Raw genomic sequence first — 17,424 nt, forward strand, 5'->3', positions numbered from 1 at the left:
TTTCAACATAGTATTTTACACCTTAAGTCATCAACAAAATTTATTAAATGGAGCTTGCTCAAGATTTCCCAGGGATAGGCCCGATAAGAATTTCGCCCTGGACCCTCTGGAAGGGTCAAGAGCGAAATTCCAATTTTAGCTTAAAATATGCATCTTTGATGGTCAAGAGTCTATCCAAGGCAAAATGGTATCTCTCACTCTTGTTTAGGCCTGACTTCACTCAAATCTTGAGGAAAAAGGTGGTTTTACGGTTTTTCACTCTGGACCCTTTGGAAGGGTCAGGGGTGAATTTTTTGTTTGTAGCTCACTTCTCCATCATTTCAACTTCAAATCACTTCACAAGGCAAGGAAACACTTCTCTTCTCTCATCCAACCTAAGTTTGATTTGATTTTGCAAGGAGAAAAAGGTGATTGAAGGATTTTCGCCCTGGACCCTTTGGAAGGGTCAGGAGCGAATTTCTTCCTTTAGCCCAAAATCATCATTTCTGGAGACAACAATCGACTCAGGGGCAATCTCAAGGGCATCTTTCACCTTGGCCTAGGCATGGTTTAGCATAAATTTGAAAGGAATATGTAAATTTTAGGATTTTTGCTGTGGACCCTTTGGAAGGGTCAAGAGCGAAAATCTTGTTTTGGGGTTATTTCCTCATCCTTTCAACTTCAAATCACCTCCAAGACTTAGAACACCTTGCCTCACTCCTCTCTAGGCCATAAAAATCAAAATTTTACCTTGCCTTGCAAAGAAAATAGGTGGAATTGGGATTTTCACTTTGGACCCTTTGGAAGGGTGAGGAGCGAAAATCTTGACTTGAGCTTACTCCATCATTTGTCCTCAATCAACTTCAACAGGGCATGAACACCTCTCCTCGCACCCATCCAAGCCATGAAAACCTAACGTTTGCCTAGACTTGCAAGGAAAATAGGTGGTTTTAAGATTTTCGCTTTGGACCCTTTGGAAGGGTCAGGAGCGAAAATCACTTTTTTGGCTCAATTCCTTCAAGTTTGATAATCATTGCTAAGTCAGTCATTCCTGAGGACCTCTCCCATCAAAACTCGCCCTAGTCAGCACTTGGCTTGGCACAAAATTGGGAAAAAAGGTGATCTAGAGAAAATTCGCTCTGGACCCTTTGGAAGGGTCAGGAGCGAATTTCTTAATTTAGGCTTATTCCTCCATCATTTCAAGTTGCATTCACCTCAAAAGGCTAGAAAACACTTCTTCTCTCACGTCCAACCCAAGTTTCACTTGATTTTGCAAGGGAAAATAGGTGTTTGAAGAATTTTCGCCCTGGACCCTTTGGAAGGGTCAGGAGCGATTTTCATCATTTGGCTCAATTCCTTCAAACTTGATAATTATTGCTTTCAACTTGAAACTTCATTGCAAGGTAGAATCTCACCTTTCTTTGCCTTAGGAACAAGGTTTTAAGCCTAAGAAAGGTCAAAAAGTAGGCTTGTAAGGAATTTCGCCCTGGACCCTTTGGAAGGGTCAGGAGCGAAAATTCCTTTCTTGGCTAAAACCCTCTTTCCTCAATGCTATCAAACACTCTCAAAGGCAAGATCATGACCATTTTCCCTTTCAACATGCTTTGGACATCACAATTTGGTCAAATAGGGAAGGAAATGAGGTCTAGGAGGATTTTCGCTCTGGACCCTTCGGAAGGGTCAGGAGCGAAAATCTCATTCTTGGCTTGATTCTTCATTTCTCCAACTCAAAATCACCTCAAGAGGCAACTAAACATTTAAGTATAAGTGACATTTCCTTATAGCTTTCTTCTTTCTTATACTTTAAGTTATATTCCATATATACTTCTAGGATGTTTGAGAGTGGTTTTGGACCTCCAGGAGTTATATTGCAAAATCTAGTTTTTGGAGGATTCTTCAGTTTTCCAGACTTAGTCAAATTTCAGGATCAGGAAGACATTCCAGACTTAGCCAAATTTCAAGATTAGGACATTCCAGACTTAGCCAAATTTCAGGGTATTTGAAGATCAGGATGACATTCCAGACTTCATCACTCACCAACTTGACCTAGCTCGGACCTTCAAGAATGATACTCACTCACCAAGCAAGACACAATTAGCTACACGAGCAAAACCAGGCCCTAAGGAAGACTCTCAAAGAAACCCAAACCTGGAGCACCTGCTGACTCCCTTGGCTCAAGCAAAGCCTACCATCCTATTGATCCCCTAGCGACACTCAAAATGCAAAGGCTAACAGACAAACCCTAAACATGAAGAAGGCAAACCCCAGAAAGAAAAAAAAGTAGGGGTCCCCATTTGCAATGGGGCGATGTGTGAATATGTCACAACAGTATTCTGTTCCAAGGGAGGAGCATGAAGTCTGCACCAAAACTAGTATAGAGTCTGTACCAAAATGGCTATCAAATCTGCTCAAAGATCTTCACAAGGTCTGGTCAAAAACTTCTCATAATCTCCTTTTGAAATCTGTAAAAAATCTTCCCACAATTTGCTCTTCATTTTCTTGGTGTATATCGGATGTCTTCTTATCTTGCTCATACACACGTTCATCCAACACTTACCATATGATCTTTATACCTTCCATATACTTCTCCAAGGAATGCGATTTCCTTTTGAAAAGTTATTGCTTCACTTATGGACTTGCCCTCTTCAAGAGAGGCATCCTTTACTTGGGTGATTATTTGTTTGCTAATGTATGTTTATTTAATCAAACACATCGCTTCATGTAATTCTTCTGAACTTTAGTCTTGGTAACCACTGGTTTATATCTTAATGATATACTCATTAGTAAACATATAACTAGTTTGTTGCATATTATAATGAATTGCCACCTTTGATTGAATAGACTTATAATAGAATCTCTACAAATAATGATGAATTGCCACCTTTAATAGAATCAACCTCTTTTCATTAATTACTGTTTACCGGGGGTGAAGGATGGTTACGGGCGGTATTAACCTTTCAACATGTTAAGTACTGTTGTATGTGAATTAACATAATACCATAAGCATAACAATCTTTACCTTTTAAAACTTAATACCATAAGCATATCAATTGCATAATAACAACAATATAAGAATGAAACAACTGTGCAACACAAGTAGAACACATGATTTATGTGGAAATCCTTACGGGAAAAACCACGGCAAAATATTGTTTATATAAACTCTTTACAAACTTTGTAGGCTCCAACCTACTAGAGGCACCAACCCCTCATTCAATTTGTGTGCACCAACCCACTAGAGCCATCAACCCCTCATTCAATTTGTGAGCGCCAGCCCACTAGAAGCACCAACCCCTCATTCAATTTCCATGCACAAATTTTGCTATAACTCTCTTCTTCCAATCTGCTATTATGCAGATCATAAATCTCCCATAAAACTGACTACTATGTCCTTACAGATCTTCATATATTCTTGACACCATATCTGCATATATTCTTCCAATTCTTCATATATTCCCTTGTACAAATCTGCTTATAACCTATTCATGTATCTACTTCAAAAGGTTATATATTGTATGCTTCAAATTCTGCTCCAAATCAGGTACATGGTTTGTGACAAGAACTGTAAAAATTCTGCTATTGATCTGCCTGATATCATACTCCAACATGCTGATAAGAATTGCCTCAATATTCTAATCAGATTTGCCTCGTATTCTGTTCCAAGAGAGGAGTATGAAGTCTGCACCAAAACTATTATAGAGTCTGCACCAAAATGGCTATCAAATTTGCTCAAAGATCTTCACAAGGTCTGCTCAAAAACTTATCATAATCTCCTTATGAAATCTGCAAATAATCTTCCCACAATTTGCTCTTCATTTTCTTGTTGTATATCGGATGTCTTCTTATCTTGCTCATACACACGCTCATCCAACACTTACCATATGATCTTTATACCTTACATATACTTCTCCAACGAATGTGATTTCCTTTCGAAAATTTATCGCTTCACTTATGGACATGCCTTCTTCAAGAGAGGCATCCTTTACTTGGGTTATTATTTGTTTCTTGATGTATGTTTATTTAATCAAACACATCACTTCATGTAATTCTTATAAACTTTAGTCTTGGTAACTATTGATGTGTTTTTATGCACATGCGAACGCAGAATAAAATACCTTAAGTATCTTATCCTCTCTTGAACAACATCTCTCGGATGCTGAAGATTAGCTTAAGGATCATTCGAGACGACTCCAAGGTTCATGAATGTAGGGTCACTACGTGTGGATAAGCTCTGTTGGTTGATGTGATTATGCTGGAATCACAAGGGGACTTACATTCGAATGCCTGAATGCTTGATTTGCTGGAACTCGATCATCTGATGTTGCCATATGGTGATGCTCTTTGTCCTAAACTAGTTTGATTATAAAAAAAATGGCAAAAGATGAAGGGGTAAGAGAGTCTATTCTAAAGCCTAGAATGTACGAAGATGGATGATCGATTAGATGGAATCCTACTGAGCGAGGTCTCACCATCAAACCGAACAATTTGACACAAGCTTAGTGCAATCTTCTAAGGACCATTTAAAGATATTCAAATCATTACCATTGAACATTGATCACCATTCAAGTTAATGCATAAGCAATGGATGTATAACGATTTGAAGTTAAGCTCATATCACTCCAATTGACCACACAAGGCACACTTACGATCAGCAAGAGGCTAGTGGTATGGAATAAACGGATTCCACATGAATGTATTCAACAAATTCCTCCATTCAATATAATTAACATGAAAGTAAATCGAGAAGTAAAGACCATGCGAGTTGTTAAAGCAACAAATCAAATTCACCATAACTTCAATGAAATCAATTGTTCTCTACAACAAGGTTTAGCAATAATCTTTGCCTTCTCCTAATTTAATTTCTATTCTAATTGCTATTCTATTCTAATCACTATTAGCTAACTATTTGATATTAGCCAACTATTAACTATTAACCTTTACAAATGAGAGACTCTGAGCTTTTATAGAGAGCTCAATACAATTCAATGGCTGAGATTTTACAATGAAAACCCTAATTAGAGTTTGTTACAACAAACTCAGTTCGACCAATGAAATAATTACAACACTTTAGCATGACTAATAGATGATAAGGGTAGGTGCCTCAAAGTTTGTGCCATCACTGGTGAGTTAGGTACATTGAATTGAGACGTGTTGATGTGGACCCCTCTAATTGGTAGAGATAGTGACTGGGTTGATGACTGAGATGATGACACTTCAACTTGCACTTGTAGACTTAATTCATCACCATGAAAGGATGTTGAGAGATATCTCTTGATACCCAACATTTCAAGCTTGCTCAAATAAGTGGTGATGGTAATCATTGATGTAATTGAGTCATTCCTCTATCCTCGCCTGCTTGCCTTTGGGTGATTGTATGACTTCTCCATCATGCTCCTTTGATCTCTTTATGTCTCCATGGTGTGGTGAGACTCTTTGAATATCTTGAGATCTTCTCCTCCTTGATGTCTTTGTATTTGCTGATGAAGCTACTTGAAGGCATCTTCCTTGTATCTTGTTCTTGATGTTGAAACTTTCTCCTTGATGTCTTTACTCCAATCTTCCTTCGATATGATCTCCTTGATTTCTTTCTTCATCTCCTACAAAACAAATAAGCAAGCATCAAATACATATGATATCCCTTATATTGTAACTTCCTAGTTTGGTGTAATTTGTAGGTTTAACAAGAGCATCTATAGAAGGGGTCACTCCTTGATTGAAGCAAATTTGTTGCCTTATTGATGAATTTGCTTCTTCTTTTGTGACTTTTGTTGTCACCAATGATGAATTTTGCCTTCCAATCTGCTAGAATTCGCCCTTAATGTTGCTGCTTCTTTGGTAAATTCGCCTTTGCTAATGATTGAATTCGCTGACTGTTGGAGAAATTCGCTCAACCTGCTTACAAAATTCGCTGATGGGAAAGATGATGTTTTAGTTTGATGTTGAAATGATCTTATGAGCTCTCTTATATATGCGGCCTAGGGTAGAGACATGTCTTTTAGGATACAAGGCCGATTTGATATAGTGAAAATAAAAATGTGAATTATCCTTTTTAATGCTGGCCGACTTGATAAAGCACACTCTGCCTTCCATCAATTCGAAATTTTGAATTACTATTGGGGGCCAAAATGCTTGCTTTGAGGATGATCGCTTTGTGTCAATGTAATTTCCTTGATGTAGTGACTTCGCTCTGTATCCTTGCTAGGGACAAGGCCTGTATGTTAAATTCGCTCTCTGTCCTTCCCAAGGACAAGACCTATAATAAAGTTCGCTCACTGTCCGTCGCAAGGACAAGACCTATATGTCAAATTCGCTTACTGACCTTTGAGAGGACAAGACTCCTAAGATGAAATTTGCCCTTTGTCCTTGCCAAGGACAAGACTTAAATCGAAATTCATTTGCTAATCTTCGTAATACATGCTCTCATCAATTCGTTTTATGTTATTTGGGTGGTTAAGGTCAGGATAAGCAGATCACTCTATGTCGTTTCCAAGGACAGGTCCTATGATGATCAAATTCGCTCCATGATTGGCCTAAGGACAAGATTAACAATGCATTTTGCTCTATGTCCTTGATGAGGACAAGACTTATATTATAAATTTTGCTCTAAGACCTTCCTAAGGACAAACTCAAGTTCGCTCTTGGACCTTTCTAAGGGCATAATCAAATGATTAATTTCGCTCTTGGACCAAGGTAAGGACACGGCATAACAAAACTCGCTCCAAGACACATTCTAAGTTAGGTCAACCATCAGCAAGGAGAAGACTGTAAACAATTTCGCCCAATGTCCTTTGTAATGACAAGACTTATATACCATTTTTCGCTCTAAGACCTCCTTAAAGACAAGCTTCAAGACGTGAATTCGCTTTATGACCATGGTAAGGGCAAACTTCAAAACATAATTCGCTCTAAGTCCTTGATGAAGACATGCCCGAAAACAGATCGCTCCAAGATACATTCTAAGGACAAGACTTAAAAGATGCATTCAGTCCAAGCTGATTCAAGTTAAGTGAAGAAGTTCGCTCACCATCTTTGAGGAGAATTTCGCTCTATGACCGTCCTAAGGACATGACTTACAATGCATTCCGCTCACTGTCCTTGGTAAGGACAAAGTCAAGATGTGAAAATTTCGCTCACCGTCCTTAGTAAGGACAAGGTATGATAGATGAAACTTGCTCTATAACCTCCTTAAGGACACGGCCTATATAACAATATTTGGCAATTCATCTCAAGGACATGAAACTCACCACTCCCTTTTAGCTCATTTTAAGTTTTCCAACTTCTCTATATGAAAGCATCATCAATTTGGCCCCCTAAGAACACCTATAGAGGAATTTCGCTCTGTGACCTTCGGAAGGATGAGACCTAAATGAAAAGCTTGCTTTAGGACCATCAAGGTATGGGTCAGTACATCTAAGAAAATTTCAGTCCAATGACAACTTTTGATGAAAGTTTGGTTCTCAAGTAGGGGCAATGTAGGCGACCTTATGACTAACTCTTGACTTGACTCCTTCACCTAACTTTGCTCAGTTTGTTCAATCTTAAATCATTTTTACAACACTTGATGTCCTACTTCAGTCCACTTAGGAGACCAACCTGACATGATGACCATCTAGCTACCTGAGAAATTCTATCCCTTCAATGCAAAGATTAATAGCAAAGACTCTAAGACAGCCTAGGACTGAGGAAAAAGGACTAACCCTAGAAAGCGAAAAGTGGGGGTCCCCATCCATTTGCAATGGGGCGATGTGTGAATACCTCACAACATCTAACGCCACCTCGAATAAATGTTCTTGAACATTTCAAAGAGAAAGACTCAATCCATACCTAAAACCTCCGGAAAATTCAACCCAACTTATCAAGAAATTAGGAAACATACTCAAGAACGAAGGAGAATCTCAAACTGGATCAAGACACTTAGTCTTTGATTACCCATGTGTGTGCAATTGTATTTATTCCCCTCAACAAGAACATTATGACTTCCAAGTTCCATTGTGATTAGCTACGTAATTTGTCTAAACTTCATAAGCATCCTGGATAGAGCCTTGTTGCTAGTCGGACATCTATAGCCCTGATGAGGTTATCGCTGTAATCTCATGAATATTGCTCAATTGCCAGCCGAGCATCTATAGCTCGGATGGAGTTACTCGCATGTTCCCATAGCCAATTTTGATATCTCATTTCATTCTACTTTTCTTTTTCTCTTGATTTTTTTTTAATCTCATCTTCTCTCTTTTGATATTGCTTTCTTTTCTTTTCATCCATCAATTCCTTTGGCTTGTAAGCAATGATGCTCACTTGGGTTTGACGATTACAGTGGCACTGAAGCTAGACTTTGGATTTTTCACTAATCACAGCTTCATCTGAAAACCATGACTCAGAGTTTATTAGTGTGTAAAGATATAGTAATCAAAAGATGTTGGTATCAATACATAGAAAGTGATTCTCTTCCAAGACAAGTACAAGTCCTAACCAAATGATAAAGTCGGAGATGAACAACCTCGGATTCAAGGCACTTCATGAATAGATATCTAAGAAATGAACCAAACATGAGATCCAAGATGTTGCCAATGTGTGAGTAAACAACACAAACACCTTTCTCACAAATGAAGGTTCCCACTTAGGACACCTAAACCAAGCAGACCAACCGACTCGAAAGCAAAACAGACCCAAAGCAAACTAAGCTAAAGCACACAAAAAAGCAAACCACACTAAAACAAACCAAAAGCAAACGAACTAAAGAAAGCTAGCAACTAAACTATTTGAGCCACTCAAGATCATGAGTCAAATGACTCAAGGGAAATTTAAGAATAAGGCTCAAATAGACTTCTAACTAAAACACACGAAAATAAAACCTACTCTAAAACTATATACTAGACTCCTAGACTTAATACGACTCAAAGAAACGATATATGTACATGACTTTACATGATTCCTCAATATGTGCAACATGAGCATGGCAAAAGTGATAGTTCGCAATCGAGCAAATTCATCCTTGAATACGGAAAAGCAAGCTCTCACCATGCATCTCTCATATTTAGGCAAGGTTTCATGTAAGATAATCAATTGAGGCAACTCATTAGGTCCATGATCAATCCAAATGCAAGTTGTTTTCCCAAAACCCCCGTAATCAAAATCATAATAACTTTCAAAGCTAGGATTAAGGAAAGAGGCAACCTGGCATGTTTCAAACTTGTATGGAAATTCTTGTGTGTTCTCCACCTTCATGTCATGAGAAGAGAGATCATCAACCGTCTCAGGAGGTCGCCATTGGTGATGTACCATTCCATGAGCATTTATAACATGTTGATCCTTACTTGCGAGTTCTTCTTGAAATAAACTTAGCGCCCCTTCAAATAGCTCAACCTTCTTTGCTTTCACAATTACTTCTCGCTCATCTCTATTCATAAACCATGCATCCTCATGTAACTTTGTGAGCATATCTTCAAAAATGAGGGACTCTTTGATAGATTGAGTTTCAAAAATTTCCTCTAGTGGTTGATCAAATGCTGACATTGATGGAAATGCCAACTCAAAGTGTCCTTCATTTTCTAGCTCGATTTTTCCACCTTCAGGGATGCTTGAAAGTTCTTCCTTAAGGACGACTTGACATTCTTCACTTGATTCTCCTTCTTGGGATAAAAGATGGGTTCTCACCAAGGATTTCATCCTCTTGAATAGTATAACGCTTAATTCCTTGTTCTTGTAGTAGTGGAACTTCAAATGTGTGATGATCCCTCAAGTCATCTATGCCTCTTGCATCATTTTCTTTCTTTGTCTCCTGATGATCCTCACTAGTATCCATGTTTTGTAGAGTTTCCTGCCTTGGTGTCTCTACATATTGACCTTCACTTGCTGGCCTCTTGCTAGCTTGAATTTCTTCCACTATATCTTCATCTTACTTGAACACACAATAATCTTCAATGGTGATGTCTTGACGTCTTGTCCCATTCATTCTATTCTCTTGCAATTCATCCCAAATGTTTCAGGAGGTCGAAGTTGATGATGAATCATGTTTCTTGTAGCAACTTGTTTGTTTGAAAAAAACTTTGACAGTGATTCCATTTGTGCCTCTTGAATGAGATCTTCTAGCGCCCCCTCGAATTGCTCTTCATATTTGGGCTCACTTGTGATAACTTGCAATTCTTTGTTCAATATCTCTATATGATTGTCTCCTCCTTCAAGGCTACTATTTGAAACCTCTTGTATTTCATTCTCAAGGATCTCCTTTTGTAACATGAATGGAAATTCTTCAAGGAATTCCTCTTCTTCTTGCTTGATTGTTTGCTCAACACTTTGATCATCACTTGCCACTACTTGAGCATTCTCATTTGTTTCTTCAACTTTCGTTTCATCGCATTCTTCTTCAGGTGCAAGGCATGGTGAGCTATTCACTGCAATGCATTGATCATCAAGTGAACTTGTGGCATCTATGTGTAAACATTGATCATCAAGTGAACTTGTGGCATCTATGTGTAACTGGCTTCTTTTACTATCTGGTGGTGTAATAATATCTTGTTCACATGTTCTTCTAAATTCGGCTGCAAGATACGCACTCCAAGATCCATTCGCAATACACTCTTCCTCGGATAAGGCTAGCATTCCAAACTGATATCTGACTTGGTCGATAGCCATCTCACACAATGAGCAAGTAAATTCAGAGTGGGGTGCATTGTGAATCCTACACCATAATGGTAGCAATATGTTTTCTAAATGCATTTCACCATTCAAGACAAGTTGACTTTCAATCATCCATAAGAAGATTGAAAGAGGATCGTTTCTCTCTGGGACACTGAAATTGCCTTCTGCTTCTTTTGGTCTAGGAACATCCCAAAAGAAAATCTTTCCTTGTGCTGCCGATTCTATCCTTGACAAGTATGTGAAGCAATGCATCTCATCATGTTCATTTGTGTCATGGATTCTACACTACCCTGGCCTTGCAAACTTGGACAATTTGCGTGGGTATAGTTGTATATTCAATCTCCACCAAAGTTGAGGAATATCAACTTGTTGCTCATCGTAAGATTATTGTTGCTCCATTTAGAAATCTTTCCTTTTTTGATTTTCGATTTTTTTTTGAATTTTCTGGTTTTTCACTTTTTTTGGATTTTTTGGAATAAAAGAGAGATCTTGCAAATCGAAAATTCAACTTGAAAGCTCAACTGGTTCCAGCTGCATGAACTACTTCTTTTCTTCGCAAGTCTACCAAAGGGTGACTTCCAACATCAACTATTTCATTCATGTATCTACAATTATGATTTCCTTGTGCTTCAATTTCGTTGAGTGTGAAGATGACTCTCCACTGATCTTCCTTGGATTCACCTATTTCAAGAGTTCACATTCACTGTCGTTCCCTCCTAATTCTGTTGAGCGCGGGAGAAGGATAACAAAGTCTTTAAAATTACTCCCTCAAACATGAATTGATAGAATTTGGATATCAGTTGTTCAGGCGTTCATCACGATCATGCGCTCCTTCTAGTGCCAATTCTGTTGAGCGCGGAGGAGGGTAAAAGCTTTGGATAACTCTTCTAAATATGACTTGATAAGTTCCCTTGATCTTGACTTGACAATGATCAGCCCTCCTTCTAGCGCCGATTCTGTTGATGTGTTTTTATGCACATGCGAACACAAAATAAAATACCATAAGTATCTTATACTCTCTTAGACAAAATCTCTTGGATGCTGAAGATTAGCTTAAGGATCATTCAAGACGACTCCAAGGTTCATGAATGTAGGGTCACTACGTGTGGATAAGCTTTGTTGGTTGATGTGATTATGCTGGAATCACAAGGGGACATACATTCAAATGCCTGAATGCTTGATTTGCTGGAACTCGATCATCTGATGTTGCTATATGGTGATGCTCTTTGTCCTAAACAAGCTTGATTTAAAAAAAAATAGCAAAAGATGAAGGGGTAAGAGAGTCTATTCTAAAGCCTAGAATATAAGAAGATTGATGAATGATTAGATGGAATCCTATTGAGCGAGGTCTCAACATCAAACTGAACAATTTGACACAAGCTCAGTGCAATCTTCTAAGGACCATTCAAAGATATTCAAATCATTACCATCGAACATTGATCACCATTCAAGTTAATGCATAAGCAATGGACGTATAACGATTCAAAGTTAAGCTCATATCACTCCAGTTGACCACACAAGTCACACTTACAATTAACAAGAGGCTAGTGGTATGGAACAAACGGATTCCACATGAATGTATTCAACAAATTCCTCCATTCAATCTAATTAACATGAAAGTAAATCGAGAAGTAAAGACCATGCGAGTTGTTGAAGCAACAAATCAACTTCACCATAACTTCAATGAAATCAATTGTTCTCTACAACAAGGTTTGGCAACAATCTTTGCCTTCTAATTTAATTTCTATTCTAATTGCTATTCTATTCTAATCACTATTAGCTAACTATTCGCTATTAGCCAGCTATTAACTATTAACCTTTACAAATGAGAGACTCTGAGCTTTTATAGAGAGCTCAATACAATTCAATGCCTTAGATCCATTTGAAATCAATGGCTGAGATTATACAATGAAAACCCTAATTAGGGTTTGTTACAACAAACTCAGTTCGGCCAATGAAATAATTACAACACTTTGGCATGACCAATAGATGATAAGGGTAGGTGCCTCGAAGTTTGTGCCATCATTGGTGAGTCAGGTACATTGAATTGAGACGTGTTAATGTGGACCCCTCTAATTGGTAGAGATAGTGACTGGGTTGATGACTGGGATGATGACACTTCAACTTGCGCTTGTAGACTTGATTCATCACCATGAAAGGATGTTGAGAGATATCTCTTGATACCCAACATTTCAAGCTTGCTCAAAGTAGTGGTGATGGGAATCATTGATGTAACTGAGACATTCCTCTATCCTCGCCTGCTTGCCTTTGGGTGATTGTATGACTTCTCCATCATGCTCCTTTGATCTTTTTATGTCTCCATGGTGCGGTGAGAATCTTTGAATATCTTGAGATCTTCTCCTCCTTGATGTCTTTGTCTTTGCTGATGAAGCTTCTTGAAGGCATCTTCCTTGTATCTTGTTCTTGATGTTGAAACTTTCTCCTTGATGTCTTTACTCCAATCTTCCTTCAATATGATCTCCTTGATTTCTTTCTTCATCTCCCGCAAAACAAATAAGCAAGCATCAAATACATATGATATCCCTTCTATTATAACCTCCTAGTTTGATGTAATTTGCAGTTTTAACTAGACCATCTATAGAAGGGTCACTCCTTGATTGAAGCAAATTTGTTGTCTTCTTGATGAATTTGCTTCTTCTTTTGGGACTTTTGTTGTCACCAATGATGAATTTTGCCTTCCAATCTGCTAGAATTCGCCTTTAATGTTGCTGCTTCTTTGGTAAATTCGCCTTTGCTAATGATTGAATTCGCTGACTGTTGGAGAAATTCGCTCAACCTGCTTACAAAATTCGCTGATGGGAAAGATGATGGTTTAGTTTGATGTTGAAATGATCTTATGAGCTCTCTTATATATGCGGCCTAGGGTAGAGACATGTCTTTGAGGATACAACGCCGATTTGATATAGTGAAAATAAAAATGTGAATTATCCTTTTTAATGCTGGCCGACTTGATAAAGCACACTCTCCCTTCCATCAATTCGAAATTTTGAATTACTTTTGGGCATCAAAATGCTTGGTTTGAGGATGATCACTTTGTGTCAATGTAACGTGCTTGATGTAGTGACTTCGCTCTATGTCGTTGCTAGGGACAAGGTCTGTATGTCAAATTAGCTCTTTGTCCTTCCCAAGGACAAGACCTATAATAAAGTTCGCTCAAGGGACAAGGTCTGTATGTGAAATTAGCTCTTTGTCCTTCCCAAGGACAAGACCTATAATAAAGTTCGCTCACTGTCCTTCCCAAGGACAAGACCTAAAATGATCAAATTCTCTCTATGACCAGCCTAAGGATAGGACCTATATGTCAAATTCGCTTACTGACCTTTGAGAGGACAAGACTCCTAAGATGAAATTCGCCCTTTGTCCTTGCCAAGGACAGGACCTAAATCAAAATTCATTTGCTGATGTTCGTAATGCATGCTCTCATCAATTCTTTTCATGTTATTTGGGTGGTTAAGGTTAGGATAAGGAACACGCTCTATGTCCTTTCCAAGGACAGGCCCTATAATGATCAAATTCGCTCCATGACCGGCCTAAGTACAAGACTAACAATGCATTTCGCTCTGTGTCCATGATGAGGACAAGACCTATATTATAAATTTCGCTCTAAGACCTTCCTAAGGACATAATCAAATGATTAATTTCGCTCTTGGACCAAGCTAAGGACAAGGCATAACAAAACTCGCTCCAAGACACATTCTAAGTTCGGTCAACCATCAACAAGGAGTAGACTGTAAACAATTTCGCCCAATGTCCTTTGTAAGGACAAGACTTATATAGCATTTTTTGTTCTAAGACCTCCTTAAGGACAAGCTTCAAGAGGTGAATTCGCTTTATGACCATGGTAAGGGCAAACTTCAAACCATAATTCGCTCTGAGTCCTTGATGAGGACAGGCCCTAAAGGAGATCGCTCCATGATATATTCTAAGGATAAGACTTAAAAGATGCATTCGGTCCAAGTTGATGCAAGTTAAGTGAAGAAGCTCGCTCACTGTCCTTGAGGAGAATTTCGCTCTATGACCGTCCTAAGGACAAGACTTACAATGCATTTCGCTCACCGTCCTAGGTAAGGGCAAAGTCAAGATGTGAAAATTTTGCTCACCGTCCTTAGTAAGGACAAGGTATGTTTTGATGTGTCTTTTGTACACGACCAAACACAGAAGATCTCGCCGAAGGATCAGTCAGAGTAACTCCAAGGTTCTGATATGTAGGTTCTCTACGTGTGGATAAGCTCTTTGCGGTACGATGTGATTTTGCTGGAATCACAAGGGGACTTACTTTCGACGACTTGAATGTCTGATTTGCTTTGGGTATTACTGGAACGTGGAATTTTTGATCCTTGATTTTAGAAAAAAGGAAAAAAGGATAAGGTTTGGAACGGGATCTATTTCTAACACTAAGAACGTAAGAGCAATGAATGACCTTTGATGAAATCCTAACTAAGTCTTGCTTTGACATCCTAGGATCATCTCCACAAGATTAGTGCGATCTTCTGAGGAAAGCTTTATGATGTTCAGATTACTGCTACAAGCATGGACACTGTCAGGTTGGTGCATATCAATGAAGAAGCGATAATTGAAGTTAAGCTTAAGCTGAATGATTCTAGTTGACTACACAAGGCAAGTTTGCAATCAACAAACCGCTAGTAGTATGGATATACGAATTTCACCATTGATCATACAAATTTCTTCCATTCACCTAATAACATGAAATCAAATTTGAAAAGTATAGAGACCATGCAAATTGTTGAATCGACCCATAGAATTCACCATTTCTTCAATGAAGTTTACAAGTCTTTAGCAACAATATCTTGGCAACAATCTTTGCCTTCTCTTTCTACTCTACTCTAAAATGGTATCTCTATCTCCTTTTGCTAATTCCTAACTATTAACTAATCTCTGATTATTAACTATTAGCTAACTATTAACCATTACAAATGAGGAGCCAGGGCTTTATATAAAGAACCCTTTACAAACAAACGGCTCTGATTGATGTAGAATCAATGGCTAGGATTACAAGATAGAAACCCTAATTAGGGTTTGTTACAACAAACTTCCTTAGCCAATTAGAAAATTACATTCCAAGGGTGAGGACCAATAGGAAGCAGGGGTAGATACATCAAAGTTTTTGCCACCTCTAGCAAATTAGGTACATTGAATCTGGTTGTGCTGAGGTGGACCAATCCGACTGGAGGAATGATGACTGGGATGCCACCTTGTCTAGTACTTGCTCGTTCCTCTTTTAATATTCAATTTGATGATGTTGAAAAGTTAACTTTGATTAACTCTTCTGAAACTATCTGCTTCTTCAACGTACCCTTGCATTGACCTTGGTTGATCCTCCTCTGTCTTTAATGTGCTTGATGAACGGTGTGCCTTTCTTTGACTCCCATGTGTCTGATGAGGTTTCCTGACTGTCAAGTCGTCCTTCTCCCGAAGTACACCTCGCCTTGAAGTGCTGGCAAAAGCTTTTCTTTGTTATCTTGTGGTAGAATGAGGTCTTGAGGCTAACTTGAACTCCTTGAACACTCCTAGTCATCCAATGCCTCAAAGCACCTTGAATCCTCCCTTTTTGCATTTGGAACGTCCTTGATGATGATGGACTGGAAGAGGTCGTCCTTGCCCTGGCCTGGTCTTCTTCCATCTGCAAAACCAACCAAAAGGTGATTAAGGACACATAATGGATTCATTCTAACATAGCATTTCCTACCTTAAATCATCAACAAGAAGACATTAAAATGAAGCTTGCTCAAAATCCTTCCCAGGGACAAGCCCTATAAGAATTTCGCTTTGGACCCTTTGGAAGGGTCAGGAGCAAAATTTGCATTCCTGGCCAATTATATCACTGCTTTACTCCAAAATTCCTCCCAAGGCAAGCATATGCTTAGTTTTCTCTTCTCCAAAGCCTAGGGATCCATGTCCCGACCTTGGTTATGGGCAAGTTCAGTGAAATTAAGAATTTCACTCTGGACCCTTTGGAAGGGTTAGGAGAGAAATTCAAGCTTTAGACTTATTTCTTGACTTCCTTCACTTCAATTCACCTAACAAGGCAAGAATACCTCACTCCACCTTCAACCATGCCATAGGAATCAATGTTTTGGCTTCACTCAAGGAGAAAATGGTTGATTTGGAGAATTTTGCTTTGGACCCTTTGGAAGGAGGGTCAAGAGTGAATTTCTCTCTTTGCTTGTTTTCCCTCACTCAACTCCATTTCTTCCACTTTGTTATTACTTGATTCTCCATTTGAATCCTTCTCTCAACTTGACAACACTTACTTGGCCTCAAAAATGGCTAATAAGGCGAATTTTGCCAAAAACCATGGCCAGGGACAGGACCTATTTAGGATTTCGCCCTGGACCCTTTGGAAGGGCCAGGAGCGAAATCCTTGTCCAAGCTTAAAATCTTCATTTCTGGAGGCGACAATCCATTCAAGGGCAATCCTAGAGGCATATCCCAACTTCTCCCACCTTGGTCTAGGCTTAGCTTGGCATAAAAATGAAAGGAAAAGGTAGTTTTAAGGAATTTTGCTTTGGACCCTTTGGAAGGGGCAAGAGCAAAATTCATATTTTGATCTTATTCTTTCATTCCTCTCACTTCCATCCACCTTTAAAGGCAAGGTCACGCCACTTCACACCCATCCAAGCCATAAAAACCAAGGATTTGACTTGCTTTGAAGGGAAAATAGGTGATTTTAGGAATTTCGCTCTGGACCCTTTGGAAGGGTCAGGAGCGAAATTCATGATTTGGCTCAATTCCTTCAAATTTGATAATCACTAGCAAGTCAAAGTC

Source organism: Cryptomeria japonica, chromosome 6, assembly GCF_030272615.1.
Source record: "Cryptomeria japonica chromosome 6, Sugi_1.0, whole genome shotgun sequence".
Classification (NCBI taxonomy): domain Eukaryota; kingdom Viridiplantae; phylum Streptophyta; class Pinopsida; order Cupressales; family Cupressaceae; genus Cryptomeria; species Cryptomeria japonica.